Raw genomic sequence first — 15,659 nt, forward strand, 5'->3', positions numbered from 1 at the left:
TCTGACGTGGAAAGTAGTCTGTTATTAAAAACTAAGAGAAAGATAAAAAAAAGAGAAAGAATCAGAGGGCACAAGAAAAAAAAGATAGACAAAAAGTAAGACAAAAATGTAAATGATCTCTTACCAAAGTTTGCTTCTTTGCCTTCAGTGCAGAAAGGGGTTGAATCTCTATATATCAGAGAAAGAGAGAGAAGATAGCATGAATAAGGTTAAATTATTTTAAAATGTTATCAATTCACGATTACATATTTTAAATACATGATAAGGCATACATAGTTCCTTTCTATTAATTGAATTGGTATTATATAATGGTAGTATTATAAAAATTAATATTTAAAAGGTTATGTATACATTCTATAGGTAAATTTCTTTCATTCCTTACTGTAGCCAAAATAACAGACAGCTTAGACATTAGAGCAGAGGTGTGCAAAACGCAGTATATTCCCAAATTGCTGAGGTCTCTGTTCACCTGACAGTAGGCCACACACATGCATTTATGGAGCTACTGTAACTGTGAAGTCATAAGATAGAAACTCCTTTTTAGAGCTATTTCAGTACCTGTATTCTTAACAAGCAACATTTACTTTTTGTGTACTTACTTTAAATTAAACATTTTGCCAGTATCTTCACATTAAGTGATGTTTTTGACAATACTTGTTTAAAACCAATTTGTTGTTGATTTTGATTGGTAGTGCTTATTAACGTTTTAGCTTTAGCGCTCCCTAGACTCCCAAAGGGCTAATTATTTGCAAACATTTACCTCTATTAAAGAGATAGATTTTTGTAGAGTCGTAATGAAGAATTGTATCGACTAATAGAGACTTTTACAGGAAATTAATAAGTTTTATATTACAAGAAAACAGTTTAAAAGTAAATGACGACTAGGCCAATGATTGGTGATTTAATGTCCAGTTAGATATTACCTTCTTAGTGTTATTTTTGAACTAATTTCATTAAAGTTGATTTTATTATTAATCATGTAAATTTTGTATGAAAAGGAGTAGACTCTCTTTTTTAAAACTTTTTAAAGTTTTTTTTTATTTTTTTAAATTTTTTTTAATTTTTCTTTTTTGACAGGCAGAGTGGACAGTGAGAGAGAGACAGAGAGAAAGGTCTTCCTTTTTGCCGTTGGTTCACCCTCCAATGGCCGCCGCGGTTGGCGCACTGCGGCCGGCGCACCGCGCTGATCCGATGGCAGGAGCCAGGTACTTATCCTGGTCTCCCATGTGGTGCAGGGCCCAAGGACTTGGGCCATCCTCCACTGCGCTCCCTGGCCACAGCAGAGAGCTGGCCTGGAAGAGGGGCAACCGGGACAGGATCGGTGCCCCGACCGGGACTAGAACCTGGTGTGCCGGCGCCGCAAGGCGGAGGATTAGCCTAGTGAGCCGCGGCGCCGGCCTAAAGTTTTAAAATGAAAAAATTTTTACTACAATCATGATGATGATAATGACATTGACGATAATAATTAATTAGGAGACTAAGATAGACAGTAGAAATCTCTTGGCTCTCTATCTACTAAAAGGTCAATGTTTTCAGAAGGAAAGTGGAAGTTTCTAATGGATTATATGGCTCTCAGAAATTAACTCCCATACTTTATTAATTCCAATAATAGCATTTGTAAGTCACTAACAATAGATGTGCTTGTTATGTTCTTATCAGACCTTATTATAAAATGTGTTGGCTTTGTTCAAAAAACAGTAGAGGCTTTCATCTAAAATGATTGAAGTTATCAAGAAATGTACAATGTATGAGCCAGTATCTGATAGTAAAAGTAAACTTATTTTGAGGAATGAAAATTTTATCATATCTTTGGTATACAAAAGAGCAACCAACTGACTTTACTTTACTGATAATATTAGCTTTATTTAGTCTATAATGATAGGATTATAACAATTCCTCACTCTGGCATGTACATTATGAAATGTTCATTATTGATGCTTTTTCAATTTTTTCAATTTTTAAAAATTTTATTCGTTTAAAATAATCAACAATATTTTGTTTGAACCTGTGTTTGGTGAAAAACATATATTCTGAACAATCCTTTTCCTCTACCAATCCCTCACATGAAAGAAAATACTAGATAGATTGATAATTCCAATACAAAATGCAAATCACCAAAAGTAGAAGAAAATCCAGAACTTTGGGTAGAAAATCATGCCCTCACAGGCAGAGGCCAAAAAGAAACTGTTACATGGGAACCTATTACTTCTGGAAAATGCTATATGCAAGATTAAAAAACAACAATCTAGACACAATATTTGCAACATGTATGAAAAAATGAACATCCATAATATAACATAAGGTCTCATAAATCAATGGGAAAGAAGCTCACTATTTTTAAAATATCTGCAAATGCCAGAACATGGAAAGATTTAGAGACCAGGTCATCAGCAGCAGAACCACATTAAGCATGTACTGATCACCTGACACTAGTCCAAGCATTCTTCATGTATTAATTCTGTTAAAAAGACAACTGCACTGCCAATAAGTGCAGAGCTGGGATGTCAGAGACAGCCCTGTCAACCATGCAGGGTCTCCACTTCTATTGAATGTTCTTTTCAGCTCTTCCAGGGACTTTAACCTAGCTTATCCTGAATACTTTCTGAATCTATATGCATTTGAGGAAATTAACAGTGGTCACAGCATAGAATATTACCAAAGAAAGGCCATTTGGAACAGAAGTGAGTACAGAAATTAGTGCTGCAGTCATAACACAGATGAGTCGAGCACTCAGCTTAGGGACTGAAGATTTGAGAGATGTTTGTCAGTTGCCAGTACTCACAATAAGTCTAGTAGAAAAGCCTCCCTGATGCTTGCCAGTTGTTGCATGAAGCACTACAGCAAGGGAAGTGAACATACCTTATGACATGCAAGCTTTTCTTCCAACAAGACTAGCCCACTGAGTCAACCTGTTGGAAACAAGGGTCACTCTGTCTTCTATGTTCCTGAGATGTGAGTCCCAACACAATATTGTTTAGAGATATAGATAACTGAGGGGACAACTCTGAAATTTTCACTTTCTTTAAAACTTAATGTCCTTCAACTTTGGCTTTTTTAAAAAGATATATTTATTTATTTGAAAGGCAGAGTTATAAAGAGGCAGAGGCAGAAAGAGAGAGAGTCTTCCATCTGCTGGTTCACTCCCCGGATGGCCACAAAGGCCAAAGCTGTGCCAATCCGAAGCCAGGAGCCAGGAACTTCTTCCAGATCTCCCATGAGGGTGAGTGGCTCAAGGACTTGGGCCATCTCCTACTGCTCTCCCAGGCCATAGCAGAGAGCTGGATCAAGAGTGGAACAGCCAGGACTCAAACTGGCACCCATATGGGAAGCTGGCATGACAGGCAGCAGCTTTAACCACTATGCTATGCTACAGTGCCAGCCCCAAATAGTGATTTAATTTCCTTTCCTATACCCAAGAACTAAAGTATATAGTTACAGGTCATTTAGTGAAGCAAAAAAAAAAAAAAGTTCTTTTTATCATTGTGGAAGCAGCCTTCGAATTGAATTTCTTACTTAGATATGTCATATTCTTCTGCCATTGCCCCATTTAGGTGATTTTTTTTTCCTTTTTGGAAGTATAGGATTCTTCAAAATGTTCATTTAAAATTCATTTTATAAAAAGCCATTTATACAGGCAGGTGTTTGGTTCAGCAGTTAAGAGGCTGCTCATCATACCTATATCCCATATCGGTGTGCGTGGGTTCAAGACCTGGCTCTGCTTCCAATTCCAGCTTCCTGCTAATGTGCAAGCTGGGAGGCAGCAGGTAATGGCTCAAGTTCTTGGGTCCCTGCCCCCTTGTGGGAGGTCTGGATTGAATTACCAGCTCCCAGCTTGGGGCTGGCTCTACCCTGGCTGTTGTGGGCATTTGGGAAGTGAACCAGTAGATGGAAGCTCTATCTTTGTCTCTCTCTCTCTCTCATTCTGTCTTGCTATCTTTTGAAATAAATAAGTAAATAATATTTTAAAACTATGCATGAATTTCACAAAAATTTTGCACCAAAATAGACTTGACTTTTAATTTTTTCCATGAAATATTTGAAGTACGCTCTTATATCCAGGTTTCTTTATGGGTTGGAAGATAATAAAAATTGTTACTTCAAGTATCAGAGCCCCCAGTTTTCCAAAAAGTTACTTTTAATTTCTTCTAAAGAGGAGCGCTGAGGAAATAAAAAAAAAAAAAAAAAAGAGGAGGTAGAGGGTGGTCTTGATAATCAAGAGCTGAAAGGGAGAGAAAGGTGTCTCAGAGTGCGGGCATTAGCTTGCAGGTGAGGAGGACCTCAAGGTGAAGGGGCTGAGCTGGAGGAGCAGGCTTTTGAGTGATGGGCTGATCACAAAATTCTTCCCCACATGTTGGATGGCACTAGGAAACCCAAACATACAGGAGGACACACAGAAGCCCCTAACGTGAGACCCATGAGTTCTCAGATATAGTGCAGTGGGCCACTTTCTAAGTGCCAGGTACAGTGTTAAGTACCTTTTGTGTAACTCATTTAAATGAGCTGATCCTCATTTAGAGAACAGTACCTAGCACTTGTAAACCACTAAGTAAGTATAAGTAGTTATCATCTCTCCATGAATCCTCCCAACTACCTCACAAGTCTGGTGCGGTTATCATCTTCATTTTGCAGATGAAGAAATTAAAGTCAGAGGTTAAATAATCTCCCCAAAGGCATCCAGTTAATAAGAGGGAGCACTGTGAGCTAGTAAACCCTCCCACTATGCTCTTAATCTATGTAAAGCTTATTATATGCAAAGAAATGATACTTGCTAAAGTGCCTGCCAGATAGTAAGCCCTTCAAAATGCTAGCAGTCATTATTATGTGATCAGACGGAGGAGACTTTCCGGTATTTATGTCGTTCTACACAGCACTGCTCTAAGAGTAACAAGGCAGCCTTAGATTTCTCTTACATACAGTGTGAATACAGCTTTGTTTAGGAGCCTGCCCCTTACAAGTTAGAGGACCTTCCTTTCTATCCAAATACTATCCATCAGTCTGGCTGAAATAGTTGAAGTTTTTCTCTCAAAGAATGTGTCTCATTGAAGTGTTCTCTGTATACGTCTACATCACTCTGACCTTCTGACAGAGAATGGCTGTGGCTAATGGCACTAATGACAGCAAATGAAATCCCCATCTGCACTTGGTATTTGAATAATATGTCAATTTGTTCATCACCGTCTTGTTGGGAATAAAATGCTCTGACATTTTCATAACCTTAGGGAGCTAGCGAGCAGTTGGCATCCGGGAAAGGGAATCAAGCCAGAGGCTGGCCAAGGCATAATCACACGAGGGTGGACCAAGTCACCAAGGTCATGTAGGTGGTTCCAGGCAAACTCAACCAGAACCTATAACAAAGTCAGATACAAACTTGACTCCTGGTCTCTTGGTTATGGATAGATGGATGGATTGTCATTCTCTGTATGGCAAAATGAGTTGATTCGGGATCTAACTAGAATAAAAACATCAATAGATATAAAAATGAGATACTTTACCACTGCAAATAATGAGTTGTAGGCAATGCAAGCACAAGGCCTCTGCTGTGCTGGATTTCCCTGGGAAGGATGGTGCTGTTGTGGGATGTGCACAGTGACTAAGGCAGCTGAAGCAGGGAAGCTTTGACGATGCCATGTCGTGGGATGGCAGAAATATGGGGACTGCAGGAGACTACAGGACACTGCAGGAGAGAGAGAGCAAGAGATACCCTGGGGTCTGAGTGCCCAGCAGTCACCTTTCATCTGCACCTGTGATTCCTATGGCTCCCTTCATGTTTATCTGTCATTGGGAATTCAGAGGATTTTAGCTAATGTTACTGAACAAGTACGCCTGGCCCACCACCCCAGTTAGAGGAGAGGAAGAGAGAGTAGAGGGATCCGCAGGCCTGGCATGCTACGGGGTAAGGCGTGCTGTGGGGCCTGGAGGTGGGCAATCTATCCCTGGTGGTTTGTCCTCTGCTGTGCCCTCCTACACCTCAGATGGCTGCTTAATGAATTTAAAGTTTCTTTCAACTATGAGAGAATATGTAATGTTAGCAATTTACAAGTCTTTATAGTAATCCCTGCACATGTTTTCTATAGTTTATTATCTGCAGAGGTAACAAGTTTAAGTAGGCATAATAATTAACATTTGAATGATGATGTACTGTTTCCAAAGCTTTTTGATTACATTGTATTGGAATTTCCTACCATCCTGGAAGGTTAATGACAGCATCATATCCTTTCTAAGATGAAGAAAATCAAGCTCAGTGATTTTCTTAGAGGCACAGGGTTAGCTGGCACAGCATGGAGTTTAATTCACTGACTTACTAACACACGCTGCTTCACTCAGCACCTACCTTTAACGTTTTCTCTGGAGCCAGCCCTGTGACATAGCCCGTAGAGCTACTGCCTGTGGTGCTTGCACCCGATGTGGGCACTGATTCTATTCCCAGCCACTCCACTTCTGATCCAGCTCTCTGCTGTGGTCTGGGAAGGCAATGGAAGACAGCCCAAGTCCTTGGGCCCCTGCACCCACATGGGAGGATGGAAGGAGGCTCCTGGGTCCTAGCTTCTGATCAGCCCAGCTCTAGCTGTTGGGGCCAGTTGGGAGTGAACCAGTGGATGGAAGACCTCTCTCTTTCTCTGCCTCTCTCTCTCTGTAACTCTGCCTTTCAAATAAATAAATAAATCTTAAAAAATAAAAAATAAAAGTTTTCTCAGTGATAGCTGTTTATCTGTAGATAAATTGATTTATGTTGGTCAGCTTAAATCCTCTGTTTCAAAATACTTTCAAGTTAGCTTATGTACACCATAGGTACTTAATAAGTGTTAATGCTTGATTATTGTCTCTTTGCATTCCTCATTCTGCTTCCTGCTCATTTAATGAAAACATTGTTTATTTGGGAATAGAAAGAAATAGTAATTATGATTCCCAGTGTGGGGAACTAATGTGAAAAAAAAAAGTGAAGCACTTCCTTGTAATTTTAGAAAAAATCTAATATCTAATTGAGCGGACTTAAAATAGCTCAAATGGGCAAAAACAGAAGACAATAGAGCAGATATTTTATACCAATGAAAAACCAGTAAAAGAAAATTATTATGAGATTCAGAACTACTCTGCCTTCCATATCCATGTAAACACCACATAATATACAGTTTCAACATTTGTAACTGGTATTTAAAATTCTAGTAAGAGAATTCTCTGGCAAGTGATGTGCTTCATCAGGTTAAGCCACTGCATGGGTCACCCGCATCCCATATCTAGTGCTTGGTGTCAAGTCTGGACTCTGCCTTCTGATCCAGCTTCCTACTAATGCACCTGTGAGGCCGCAGAGATGGCTCACGTGCTTGAGCCCCTGCTGCCCTTGGGAGAGACCCTGATTATGTTCCTGACTTCTGGCTTCAGCCTGACTCTGCCCAGACTGCTGCAGGCATTAGTAGAGTAACCTAGTATATGGAAAATCTGTGTGTGTGTGTGTGTGTCTTCCTCCCCCACCTCTCCTTTGCCCTCTCCTTCTCCCTCTCTTTCTCCCTCTCTTCTCTCTCCTTGTCTCACTCTGCCTTTCAGATAAATAAAAAGTGAATAAATACTAAAATAATCCACCTTCTGGGTTTTAATAGTCTCTTCTGATGGTAATGCAAAAATCTGGCATTCTTTGGCTCAAAACTAGGGCTAGACAAGAAAAAGATACTAAAATAAAGGGTAATTTATCTTACCAAATACTAAATACACTATAAGTCTATTATTAGAGTGAAGTTAAACTGTAATTAAAGAAGATAATATAGACAAAACTCTGGAGTGTAAACAAACTCTAACATATGGTACATACACTAGAGAAGGCGGTACATATCAGTACAGAAGATTAGAATTATATGATGTAGTACACAGTATTATGAAAGAAAACATCTTTATTCATACTGCAAAATAAATTTCAGCTAGATTAAATATTTACAATAAATCGAACTATTAAAATTAATGAAAATAGGATTGGAAAACAGCTTTAATACACTATGATTGCAATAAACTACACTATTTAAAGTTCATGCATTAATATGCTTTGATATGGTGGGCAAACTCTTAGCTCTCTCTAGAATCAAGAAAATGAACATAACCCTAATCCCTCAAAATTTCTTCAGTCTCCCTAGAAACTCTCCCCCCATCATTCCTAAGCAACTGCCCATCTGCTTCCAACCAATGAGGATTAGTTTGCATTTTCTGAAATTTAGGTCAATGAAATCATATGTGTTATACTTTTTTGTGTCTGGTTTCTTTCACTCGGTGTAATTCTATGATTCTTCAATGTTATTGCCTATATCAGTAATAATCACATGTTCATTTTTGTTACTTTATTTTTTATCCATTTATCTGTGGACGGACATTGGAATTGTGTCCAGTTTTTGACTACTAGAAATGAAGCCACTATGAATATTCATCAAAAATTTTTTAATGAATACATAGTTTCTTTTCTTTTTAGTAAATACCTGGGGAATTACAAGTGATCTGTGAAAGGAAAGGTTTTTTGTTTTTTTTTTTTTTAAAAGATGTATTTATTTACTTGAAAAGCAGAGTTCCAGAGAGGCAGAGGCAAAGACAGAAAGAGAGAAAAATCCTCCATCTGCTGGTTCACTCCCCAAATGGCCACAATGGCTGGAGCTGGGCCAATCCAAAGCCACGAGCCAGGAGCTTCTTCCAGGTCTCCCACGCGGGTTCAGGGGCCCAAGCTCTTGGTCCACCTTCAACTGCTTTTCCAGGCCATAGCAAGGAGCTGGATAGGAACTGGAACAGTCGGGACTTGAATTGGCATGCTTATGGAATTCCAGTGCCACAGGCAGAAGCTTAACCTGCGCCACAGTGCCAGACCTATGGGTTTTATTATTATTTTTATTATTTTTGTGTATTTTAAAGGCAGATCATCACCGAGAGAAAGAGACAGAGACACTTTTCATCTCCTGATTCGTTCCCCAAATGCCTGCAACATCCTAGGCTACAGTAAGTCAAAACCAGAAGGCAGGAACTTCATCCAGGTCTCCCATGTGGCTAGTTGAGAGCCAAGTATTTAAGCAGTCACTTTCTGCCTCCCAGGGTGTACATTAGCAAGAAGCTGTATTAGAAGCAGAGGCAGGACTCTAACCTTAACACGTTGATATGCAGCAGTTTAACCCACTGTGCCATAACATCTACCCTATCCTCATACTTTGTTGGTGGAAATATAAATTAATACAGTAATTCTGGAAAGCAATTTAGCATATTTTATGTAAGAGTGACTGGAAAATAATTGTAACCTTTAATAAAAAAAACCTATTTTTGGAAACTTCTTGAAGAAATAATGTGAAATAAATGCAAGATTTATGTACAGGGGATATTTTTATGTCATTATTTATACCTGAAAAATAGAAATAACTAAATGTCTTATGGTAGAAAGATGAGTAACTAAAGGCATTCCATAGCTAAGAAATCCAGTGCAGCTGCTGAAGAAGTATTTACTAAGCATAGCATAAATTAATGGTAGAAGTCAGAATTACTACCATTTTTCTGGAGAACAGGTTGATAGTATTTTAACTGATAATATTAATATTTTAATTGATCACATTTTTAATTTTAAATTTAATCATTGACCCAGTAATTCTAATTTTAGGAATACTTTTGTCCAAAACTTTATTAACAAATATTTATCATAGTATTATTTCAAATATGAAAAATTTTAAAATTAAGTAAATACCCAGTGATTGATGGCAGGTTATATAAATTACAGTACCTCTGCATGATGGAAACTATTTTAAATGTCTTATGAAAGAAATAAGAGAGAGAATATGCTTTTCCTAAAAACACAAACCATCTAATCCTGATATTGAAGGAGATAAGCAGAAAAAGTTCTTCTTTTTCTTTATTTTATTAATAAAGCAAGATGTTTATTATCTATAAGTAATAAGGTAATAAGTTAATTTTTCCGTATTTACTTTCTTGTGTTTTCCTAAATTTTCTTCACTTGATAGGTATTACTTTGCAGTGCTATGATATCAATTAGTTGAAAAAGTTATTTGAAATTGAATACTGAATTTGAATGCAGCTATGTATAGAAAACAGACAAAATTACTGTTAATAAAAAAGTTACTGGTATGGTTTTTATCTTGTATAATTTTTGGAACTTTTCTAAATATAGGATCAGGGAAAATCAATATTTAAGAAAGTATGAAAAAAACAAAGACTTCTCTAATTTGTGAAACATGATACAAGAGAACAGAAGGGAATTATAGTAGCTACAAGTTTGAGAAATATCACTCTAACCAGTTTAAAAAGGAGAAATTGACTTGACTTATGTGAATAACAAGAAGCCAGAAACAGTTGGTATCATACTTCTTTACATCCAGAAACCCTAAGACATCTCCAAAGCTCTATCTTTCCCCTTTTGTAGGCTTTGCTTGTTTCTGCTTAGCTTCATTCACAGTGACTCCTACTCTCATATCTTATGTCTCCCCCTAGCTCCTGGACAGGGGCTTTCCAAGCAGAAGGTAGAATGTCTATCACTCGCACTAAAACCACACTCCACCAACTTCACATGGCAAGCCGGCGATTTTTCTTAACAACCCAAATAAGATCTTGGCCAGTAAGCAGCAGAGCATGGCTTGGGCTGTGTGTATTGCTCAAAGGCATGGGATTTTCCATTTCCCAGGAGTGAGTAGTTGTCCACCTCTGTGTTTGAAGTAAAACAAAGTCACCTTGGCCAGCACTGCAGCTCACTTGGCTAATCCTCCACCTGCAGCACCAGCACCCCAGATTTTAGTCCCAGTTGGGGCACCAGATTCTGTCCCGGTTGCTCCTCTTCCAGTCCAGCTCTCTGCTGTGGCCCGGGAGTGCAGTGGAGAATGTCCCAGGTCCTTGGGCCCTGCACCCGCATGGGAGACCAGGAGGAAGCTCCTGGCTCCTGGCTCCTGGCTTCAAATCGGCACAGCGCACCAGCCGTAGTGGCCATTTGGTGGGTGAACCAGCGGAAGGAAGACCTTTCTCTCTCTCTCACTGTCTTACAAAAAAACAAAAAAGAAAAAAAAAAAACAAAGTCAGCCACACAGCAGTCAGCAGTCACATATAGACCACAAAAAAAGAAGAAAAAGGAAGGGAATGGAATATTGGAAGGGGGAGTATGAGAGATGTCAACAATAAAAGTACGGTACAATAACCAACATTTGACAAAATCATCTCATTCAGTCCTATGGAATGTCATAAGGTGAATTATTATATCCATTTTTGTTGTGGTACATGGCAACAAGGAGATTTCTAACTAAGGTATCTTTGACTCCATAGCCAAACCTCCTCTTAAAAACCTTTGCATTTCTTAAGCTCTTGTGGCTGTTTCACCTGCAATCAAAGAATAGAAAGACATACTGTATGTGTGAAATGGCAAGAGGAAAACCAAAGTTTTAAAACCTTCCAAATGAAACAACTAGGTGACAGGTTACTGCTATCTCCCTGAGAATGAACACTGGTTTGATAAGAGCAAAGGGAATAGAATGTCAGAATGTGTGCCATAGGTTAAATGTTGGATGTTTTCCATGCGCTAAAAAATCAGGTATAATATTCAAATAAAGTAAAAGAATTTCACATTTAAATTTTTAATCGTTTTGAAAGTGTTATGGCACATTCCATATGTTGCATGCAAGTAGTATTTCCAACAGCATATTAGACTGTCTAGAAGATGTAACAGTAAACACAGCCTATATTGGGAGACAAAGAAAAGATGGAAGATGGGAAATTCAAGGTGGGAGACATAAATGGCAACCAGAAATAATAGTCTTTGTAGGTCTAGCGGTTCCTCAACCAAAGCTCACAATCTAAAAGGAGCCTAAGGTTATTTATACCTCCCAAGGATTTACTCTACCAGTGATTAAACCTCCAGGACATTCTCAATCAGTTTAGTAGAGCTTTAGGACTTCAAGGTTTGTGTTTGCTTAACCTTCTTGTTTCCTGTCCTTGGTTCTGCTTGAGAAAAGAAAAAAAACTCATCTCTCCACAGTTCCAAGGAATATTTCCAAAAATAAAAGTAGGCATTTGATTTAACCAGAACATTATGTCCCCAGTTTTCTTTCCAAAGCCTCTGGATGGACAAGTTACTCTTGAAGTCTGTCCACAGCATAACAAATGCAAGTTTTGCATTTGCTCCCTACTGATTTTCAGTGCTTGGCAAAGCTGCACTTAGTAGATAAAGAGGAACTATGGGATGAGTAATTCATAGCCTAAATCACTGACAATGCCTTAGGATTTATTTAGCACAATTTATTTGATCCTGCATTCAGAAGTAAAATTCCAGACATTAAGTAATATATGCAAAAGTGGTTTGAACTTGAAGCATTAATGCAGAATACATTGCTGGGGACTCTGGAATGAGAATGGCCAGCCTGTGCCTTGGACACTCAGGCTTCCCGAGCCATAGAAGGTAAGAAATGTTGAGAACTGAGGAAGCATGACAAAGTAGGGGGAGGATAGACCTTGGAGTCAGATTTGGAATCAAATGTAATTATGCAATAGCTAGGTCTGAGACCCCTCTAACTATACATCACATTTGGATAACCCAATTGTTGCTCTGATTTCCCAACCCCCGGAAAATTCATGTTAAGTTGGTTTACCCAGTTTGAACCCTTCCTTGGGAATTCCTAGGGTTACTGCCCCTAACTTTGTATTTTTGTGACTCTAATATATGTACATGTTGTGTTCTTTCCCTGCTCTGTGAGATTGCAACTGAAAATGTGACCTCCTTACCAGTGTCCACCGAAGAACCTACTCACACTGGTGGGCCTAGGAACTGCCCTGGAGGTGGGGGGTTGACAGAGACTGGTTAAGACAAGGTAGGCAAACAGGCATTGTCACCTCTCTCGAAACCCCGGTCTTCCTTTTTCACTCCTCACATATACCTCAAGATTGTTTTGAGGGATAACAAATTTTTTCCCACTTATTATGCAGCAACATTCAGCTCTCTTTTGTCCTTGTTCCAAACTTTCCTATCAAATGCATCAAGATGTTAGCCAAATAAAGCATCTTCCAGTAGCCTCCTCAGAAGATAGACATATTTATAAATAGAAAAAAAGAAGTTTTCCATGATCTTTACACCTGCCTGGCTATTTTCTAAGACTTTTATGAATCTTGGATGTCACAAACATACAATACATTCTTTGTACAATGTATGGTACATAGTGAGTGCATAATAAATGATGATGATGATTCTGCAGTAGGTAGCCAGTGATTGCAGTAACTGTACATCTCTGAGTATCACTTATCACAATTATGAGTTATTTTTGTAATCATACTTTAATGTCTTTCTCCCCCAGTAGGATTGTAAATTCCCTAAGGCCAGAAACTATTCCTGTCTTGTTTAACATTGTGTGTCACTATTGTCTCATACAGTGCATGACCCACATATTTAACTCTTTATTTCATTAATGAATAGATGAATGGACAAGTGGAGGGATAATATGTGTGGAAGGTTTTTCTTTAAGAGTTGTAACTTTATGGAATATAGTGACTGGACAGATGAAGGATGCTGGGAACGAGATGTTCATGGAAGTTGTGCTTCAGGATTTTGGAAAAGGTAGCAGAGCCTCAATTTCTCTATTCACTCCTTATTACCATGTGTTTTATGTTTATTTATTTATTTATTTATTTGACAGGCAGAGTTAGAGAGAGAGAGAGACAGAGAGAAAGGCCTTCCTTTTCTGTTGGTTCACCCCACAAATGGCGCTACGGCCGGCGTGCTGAAGCCAGGAACCAGGTGCTTCCTCCTGGTCTCCCATGCAGGTGTAGGGCCCAAGGACCTGGGCCATCCTCCACTGCCTTCCCGGGCCACAGCAGAGAGCTGGACTGGAAGAGGAGCAACCGGGACTAGAACCCGGAGTGCTGGCGCCACACAGAGGATTAGTCAAGTGAGCTGCAGCGCTGGCCATGTTTTATGTTTTCACCACTAGTTTAGTTCTGTTCCTATTCATGGTAAAGTTATAAATCTCCATGAGGCTGAAAAAAAAGGAATAGAATATTTGTTTGCCTGACTATGTTGTTGCACTAACACAAACCAAGATTATTAGCTTTTCAGGCCAGTACAGCAAAATTTATTTGAAATAGTTGGATTTTTTCCATGGTAAATTTTTTATTTTTAGCTACTTTTTTAGACCACCTAATATTATGACTTTAATGTTATAGCATTTTTCTGAATAGCAAAATGTGCTATGTGCTGTAATGATGTTTTTAAATTAACTTTAAAAATATAACTCATTTCTGTACTGCAAAGTCACCTGTATATGCTGAAACAGCATGATCCAAAGCAAAAACACTGGATTTACAGTTACCTTCCTCTGCGAGCCTCCCTTTCTCATATAAAATGAAAAGTCTAAGATAAAGAAACCAATTTCAAACAGTAGCAAGGGATGGGTACCTGAGAAGGCTTGGTTCTGTCCCCTTGCTCCAACCCTCAGAGCAACTCCCTGCTCATGATTCAGATGCTTGTCTCAGGTTGAGATAATTTATTTGAATAAAAGATTACATATCAAAAATAAAAATCAGCAAGCTAGAGAAGTGACTTCTACAATCTCAAGCCAAGAAAATTTAATTGCCTAACAAATATATTCTGATTCTAAATGCTATATTGTTGAGAACACCAGAAAAAATACAGGTATGCAGTTGAATTTAATTTCATATAAACTCAATAACTGGGATGGATCTTCTTGTACTAAATAATATATTTTATTTGCTAGTCTATCAAATGTACATGCTAAGCACTTTGGGAGTAGAGGGTGAATATTACATAAGAAGAACTAAAGAACATAATAAAGTTGAACTTTTTGCAATTGACTTTATTACTATTGTTCTTATTTATTAGTTTAGCTCTTGGAAATTTATTGCATTACTTCATTGCCTTGCCTCAAGTCTCAACACGCCCCACGGAAGAGACAAAGCTCTCTGGACCCAAGGTACACTGTTTATATAAGGCCACTAAAACAGTGCTCAAGAAGATAGTCATGTAGTCACTTCATCATTTCCATCTCCTCCATTTATTATCTCATATAAAATCCTCACTCCCTGTAATCTCCAAAGACACTATTGCCTGTGACTTTCCTATCTTTGGTTTTTACTTCTCATTTTAAAATTGAAGTCAATGGGAAAATCATGCTCAATATAGAGAATTTAACTTCATAGCAAATATACTGGGGGATAACCATGCCATGAAGGGGGAAATTCTGGTCCAATGCCTAGCACATGAAGAGTTCTTTCAAACAATTCTGACTCAGTAATGTAACTTGCCATGTACATTCAACTTGGCTAACACCAGTTATAATTACTAGAGAACTAAACCACATTAAATTCTGAAATATTACTTTCTCTATTGAGAATTTGCATACTGCACATACATGTTCATGTAGTTTGTCATTTGTTTTCACTTATTAGAGATTTGATGTCTAAAAACTATAGGAGAATCTTTTTTTTTTTTTTGACAGAGTGGACAGCGAGAGAGAGAGACAGAGAGAAAGGTCTTCCTTTACCGTTGGTTCACCCTCCAATGGCCGCCACGGCCGGCGCACTGCAGCCGGTGCACCACGCTGATCCGAAGGCAGGAGCCAGGTGCTTCTCCTGGTCTCCCATGCAGGTGCAGGGCCCAAGGACTTGGGCCATCCTCCACTGCCTTTCCGGGCCACAGCAGAGGGCTG

At 38.7% G+C, this 15,659-nt stretch overlaps 1 protein-coding gene across 17 annotated transcripts in view; it reads left to right on the top strand.

The window, feature by feature from the left end:
• The window catches only part of DTNA (dystrobrevin alpha), a 303,884-nt gene that overhangs the window by 109,693 nt on the left and 178,532 nt on the right, over positions 1–15,659 (top strand). The window contains exon 1 of one of the 17 annotated variants that reach the window (XM_062201519.1): positions 12,743–12,812. The exons of the other annotated variants lie outside the window; for them this stretch is intronic. The gene's annotated coding sequence lies outside the window, so the exon portion shown is untranslated. Of the gene's footprint in view, positions 1–12,742; positions 12,813–15,659 lie in introns of those variants that run through there. 17 annotated transcript variants of the gene reach the window in all.

Source organism: Lepus europaeus, chromosome 9 (genome assembly GCF_033115175.1).
Source record: "Lepus europaeus isolate LE1 chromosome 9, mLepTim1.pri, whole genome shotgun sequence".
Lineage (NCBI taxonomy): Eukaryota > Metazoa > Chordata > Mammalia > Lagomorpha > Leporidae > Lepus > Lepus europaeus.